Here is a 6,100-nt window from a genome sequence, read left to right as displayed (position 1 = left end):
TCCAAACTCTGACATAATAATATTTTTGTCATATGCACATTTGCAAACTTTGAAAAAATCAAGCAGCTATTGGAAAGAACCAATAGTCTCAATAAGACAGCCCCGGGAATGGACCTACCTCTTCCAACTGTTGATCTCGAAAAAGAGGTAGGAGATTCAAGAGAATTTTTTAAAAATAGTTTTCCTGATGGCAAGTATTTTTGATAATTTCATATTCATGTGATTGTCTTTGAAAGAAAAACAAAGAAATGTTAGCTCCATTGGAGTGAGTGGTTTTGTTTCTGAAGCATTCGTTAATATTAGCATTTTGTATTCTAACCTGATATTGTTAAAATCTCATTTGGGAGAGAATGAAGAAGTCATTCATTTTGGACTCTTGAAAGATTTTTAGCTATGTAAATTTACAGTTTCTAAGCCCTTTATAACTCTCAATGCTTGGTTTACCTGAAGTATATCCTGTTTCTCAACTAGGACTGGTTAATCTTTCTGAGTTTTACTGATGACCCCCCCACCTCCAAACCCACCCCTGTCATTATTATGTATAATGTTCAGACCTCAACTGGCCCTCCGGGGATGAGTCTGAGCCATGCTGGTTTTAAAACATCCAAAGACAGCTTGTCCGTTTCTCTTCCGTGACCATCACTGGCCGAAAACTTAAAATTCATCACTGGATTGCCCTGGCAAAGACTATTGCCAGATTGCGCCATGGAGGTTGGCCGTAGAAACCTCTCCGTAGTCTACACCCTCCGCATGTTCAAATGTCCAGTGCATTTTTGCATGTATCCTGTACCTCTCTAAGTTACCCTTCCCCCCCTTTTTTCAATCCTTCTAAAAAACTGGCGGAGGTTTAAAATTTCTTCTGTGTAAGAGAACATGACAAAGAGATCATTTTAATTCCAAGAACCTGGACAAAGGTTGTCCTGCATTCCAGCAAGAAGGAAACATGCTGCTTTGTATCATGTGTTGGTCCTGCCCTGTTTTACAGGATACTTTTAAACAAACACAAAAGAAATTAAGCCCTTCTATTGGCATGTTTGTGATTGGCTCTTCTCAAGTCCTCAGATCTCTGTTTTGTTGTTCTATCTGAATGTGCTGTTTTCCCTACACAAATTGTTATCTTTCTAAGCAAACCATGACTTTTTTTTATCCTAATTCTGTCTTTAAATAAAAGTTTCCTTTCCCCCCCTCCCCACCAAGCCAAACAGATTACATTACTCTTTAATGCCCTTTCTTTTATCTATCTGTGCTGGGGAAATTGGGAGGAGAGGTGATAAAGATGTTCAAATTTACACTAATAAATAAGAAATATGTCTTAATAGCACTGTTGAGCCTTTCCACCTCAGTCTCACAAATGGGATACAGCGCAGACTAACACATCCAATAATAAATATTGACTTCCCTTCTCAATGAAAGGACAGGGTCTTATTGGGAAATCTAACACTATTCAAGGTTTCTTTCTTCTCCATTTGAAGAGGCCATTAAGTGAGAGATCACAAGAAAATCCTCTGGCTTGGTATATTGCCTGTCCTTTCAGCTATAACTTCTAAATGATTTCTCAGCAGTGTAATTCTTTTTCTTTCCCATAGATTGTCCCACATCCACACCTTTATTTGATGTCCCTTGGCCAGCAGGCCAAAAGGGCATGAGCCTAGATGGTACTCCTTAGGAATATATTGAAATGATGTTGCATGCAGAGGGATTTAGATGGATTATAATGGCTTGTTTATATTTGCCTTACAATATGCAAAGTGCTCTCCTCTCTATATGCATAGAAGGCTGGCTCTGTGATTTCATCATGGTATAAACCTCCTAACACATAAGTTCCTCCAGTGGTCTAGGTCAGCAGCATCTATTCTGGTCTTAGAGCCAGGGTTTTGAGTCTGGGGTCCACCTTGGGTAGATTTCAGGAGGGGACGGAAGGCCTATAAACTTAGATGGGGAAAAAAAATACAGTTTTGTTTTCAATAACCTCTAATTGAAGTTTGGCATTTCCTTCCATTATGAATTTTTCTAAAAAACCATATTCTGAGGTGTCCATAGGATTCATAAGATTTTCTAAGGGATCTCCAACACACGCACACACAGACACATACGCACTATGACACACATACACAGAAGATTGATAACCCTTGTCTTAGAGAGGGACAGAGCAGCTAGGTGGCACAGTATATAGACTCATCTTCCTGAGTTCAAATCCAGCCTCAGACATCAACTAGCTGGGTGACCCTGAGCAAGTCACTTAATTTGTCTCAGTTTCTTCATCTGTCAAATGAGCTAGAGAAGGAAATAACAAGCCACTCCAGCATCTTTGCCAAGAAAACCCCAAATGGGGTCAAGAAGAGTCAGACACAGCTGAAAACAGCTGAACAAGAACAAATAGGAAGGGACACTGGGACACTGAGAGGTTAAGTTGCCCATTCTTGTCACAAACCTTGTCAAGGCAGGCTTGAAGTCAAGCCCTTCCAGCTCCAAATATTGTATCACCATTGCCATTTTACAGATGAGGAAACTGAGGCCCACAGAAGATAAGTGGCTTAGCTATAGTCACTGTCATGCAGCCACAAAGTAACTGGTACAACTCAAAGCCAGGTCGTCTGAATTCAAATTCAATAATTTCTCTATTATGCCACACAAGAACGACTTTCTAGCTGGAGGGGATTAGGCAATCAGCAACCACCTAGATCCCTTAAAAGCAAGGCATACTACCTTTGAACACTCCATTTCTATCTAAAACTTCTAGAAGTTCCTTCTCAATGGACCACTTCTAAAAACTGAAAATGGAAGACTAGGCTTCCCATAGCTGCTGATCACTACATGGAAAAGCCAGTGTTTGACAAAAATCTACAAATCTACAAATGGGCTTCCCAGCCTCTAGTCAGCCCTAAGGTGTCTGGAAAGTAGCCTGGACAAGGGTGGGTTTTGCCACAGTGTTCATGCTACATCTTCCTGCATAAGTGGTGCTAGCTTTCTGTTGTGTGAGTGATTAAAGAACTATAGGATTAGACTCCATCTTTCCCACAAGAGACCCAAGAAAAGATGGTTTGGTGCTTTGCATCTGCCCCTCATACACACACTGGTCCTCCTCTATTCCTAGAAGTCATTCTATATAAAACAGATGTAAAGCATTTAGTCCTAGTGGCCTGGGACGCTAAAGTGTTAGGCGGCTTGTTCTTCTCACTTAGCTGATTTATGTCAGAGGCAGGCTGGAACCCAGGTCTTCTCAACTCCAAATATTCACACACACACACACACACACACACACACACACACACACTTTACAAAGGAGGAAACTGTGATCCTTTGAGAATGGAAGTAATTCACAGGATCATTGCATTTAGACCTGGTAGGACCTTCATAGGCATCTACTGCAACTCCATCATTTTACAGGGGGTGGAAATGGAGTCTCAGAGAACATTGCATTTAGAGTTTTCTGGGACTTTACAAGTCATCTAGCTTAGCTCTAACAATCACTGGAACTCAGATGGTATAAACAGTGCTGGTCTTAGGGTTAGAAAGTACTACCTGGGTTCAAATCCTACCCCAGATACTTCCTAGCTGTGTGACACTAAACAGATCACTTAACCTCTCAGCCTCAGTTTCCTCATCTGTAAAGTGGGGGTATAACAGCACCTACCTCACAAAGCTGTTGAGAGGCTCAAATTGAAATGATATATGTAAAGCACTTTGCAAACCTTAAAGCACTATATAAATTCTAGCTATTATTATTATTAATTGTTTTACATAGGAGGAAACTGAGGCCCAGAGAGAAATTGTGACTTTCACATAGCTGCTGTTCAATATCAGAACTTGGACTAGCACACGGGCTTCCTGACCTGTCAAATACTCTTTTCCCTACACCCCTTAGTTTCTCTCAGCTTCCATGTTGGTAATTATTTCAACTGACCCTCATAAAGCATACTGATCAAGGTCAGACTACCCAAGAAGAAGGCCTACCCGGGCCGGAGAGGTAACCTGAGTTTTTCCAGAGTTGCAGGAGGGGAATGAGAGCAGCAATGCCCCAAGTCTCTGTACATGTAGCTAGCCACCTGTCGTGCTGGAGACTGGCATTGCCAGTTATAAGGATCGAAGGTTCTGAACTTGGAAGGGGTCTTATCCATCATCTACTCTAATTTTCATTTACAAATGAAAACCCAGGATGCTACAGTGAATCCCAGGATGGCCTAGAGAGTAACGAACAGAGCCAAGCCCTGAACCTGAGCTATCTTGACTCCCAATCCAATGTTCTTTCTGCTCTGTAATGCCTTAGGTCAGCCTGCCCAGATGATATGCTCTGGCTATTACAAGAAACCATGATAATGTCCAGTCTCTTCTTGTCTTCCCATCCTCATTATTGTTACAAAGCCTTTATTGAACACCCAAATTCAGATGTCACCATGCTAGGAGAGGTAAGAAAAGGACTTCCTCGTGACTGAGTGCCCTTGGGGATCTTATATCCTAGTACATCCTAACATGGACACACATGTAAGCACTATGGAGACAATCAACTAAAACCCCAATTAACAAACAAGAAGACTCTTACATTCTGTCAGAGATAACAGTGGGGCTTGCTGGTTTTACTTAAATGGAGGTAGATGAAAGGAAAGAGACAAGGTTGAATCTATATTTAGATTGGAGAGTGGGAATTAGCCAAGATCAAGCAGTGCTCAGTCCAAATTCCATTATAGTAGAAAGAACACTTGGATTTCAAATTAAAGGTCTTGAGTTCAAATTACATCTCCATCACCTGCGAGACCTTGGGCAAGTCACCCCACTACTCTTATCCTCAGTTTCTTCAAGTATTAAATGAAAGATTGGACTAAATTACCACCAGGGTCCTTTCAACTCTATGAATCTTGGCAAAACTCAGCCCAGTCTTTCTCACCTCCCTTTCAGAATCCTGAATTGGGGAAGGGGGTAAAGGGGCTAAAGGGAGTATGTGGGAAGAAGGGTTAGGCTACCTTATTTCTCACATTCTCTTAATACCACAGTAGAATCTATTACAACAGTAGTTTGAAGCATATTCTGATCCTCCAGAAATCATCCATTTGAAAACCAGTCGAGTCTCGAGTGGACCATTTTGACTCAGCCATTGCCAAATCCCAGTCATTGTTCCTGCCTTGCCATCTTTGTGAAGTCCGGACAGCAACGTCGTACTCTGAAAAACATCCAGTACATTTCCGCAGGTCCCCAGAGACCTGATCCTGAAATGTTTTCCCCTTCATCGTTATATTTTCCTTGGTTGAAAAAGTTTTGTTTTGGAAGTTGCTAGCCTGTCGAGGTAATGACTCAGTTTGGGAGGCCAGGCTGGTATGGAGTGGAAAATGTTGCTTGTCCAGAATGACCAGGGAGAGAACACAGGAGAACCCAGGTGGGGTCAAATCATTGACTCCCATAGACCCAGGGGCAAGCAAAGGGATAGCTCTCCAACAGGGGTGGGCAGTGTTCAATGGACTTGGAAGGGGTCTTAGATAACTGGGAAGGCCTCTGATAAAGGACCCTAGATATTCTCCCTCTGGACATCATCTATCTACAAACCAATTTTTAACTACAGGCTCATTAGTAACACCTGAGAAGTCACAGTAATGTCTTACCTGTGTATATGTAGCATTTAACAGCTTAGATGCACATAACAAACTCCAGCGTGTCTGGATCAGGATGTCTTAGGGGTGTAAGGTCAGAGAGCCCTAGATCTAGAGCTAGAAGAGAACCACAGGGGACCTCTAGTCCAAATCCCTCATTTTATAGATTAGGAAACAGAGACCAAGAGAGGTTTAGTGATTTGTTCAAGGTCATGTAGGGCAAGGATGTAAGATTCCCAGAAAGCAGCTTCCTACCTCCTCGGAATAAGCAGACTAGGTATGAAAGATGTTGTGTGTGTGTGTGTGTGTGTGTGTGTGTGTGTGGTGTATGTATGTGTGTGTATATATATATTACACATATATTATATATATATACATATTTGTTTGCATGATGTCTCCCCATTAGATTGCAGACTCCCTGAGGACAGGGACTGTCGTTTGCCTCTTTTTGTATCCCTAGAGCTTAGCACAGTGTCTGGCATATAGTAGGCACTTAATAAATGTTTACTGAATTGAATTAA

The sequence above is a fragment of the Petaurus breviceps genome, unplaced genomic scaffold (genome assembly GCF_028583685.1).
Source record: "Petaurus breviceps papuanus isolate PSGF00001 unplaced genomic scaffold, PetGlider_PUasm1.0 90750, whole genome shotgun sequence".
Taxonomy (NCBI): Eukaryota; Metazoa; Chordata; class Mammalia; order Diprotodontia; family Petauridae; genus Petaurus; species Petaurus breviceps.
Note: the sequence above shows the minus strand (reverse complement) of the source record.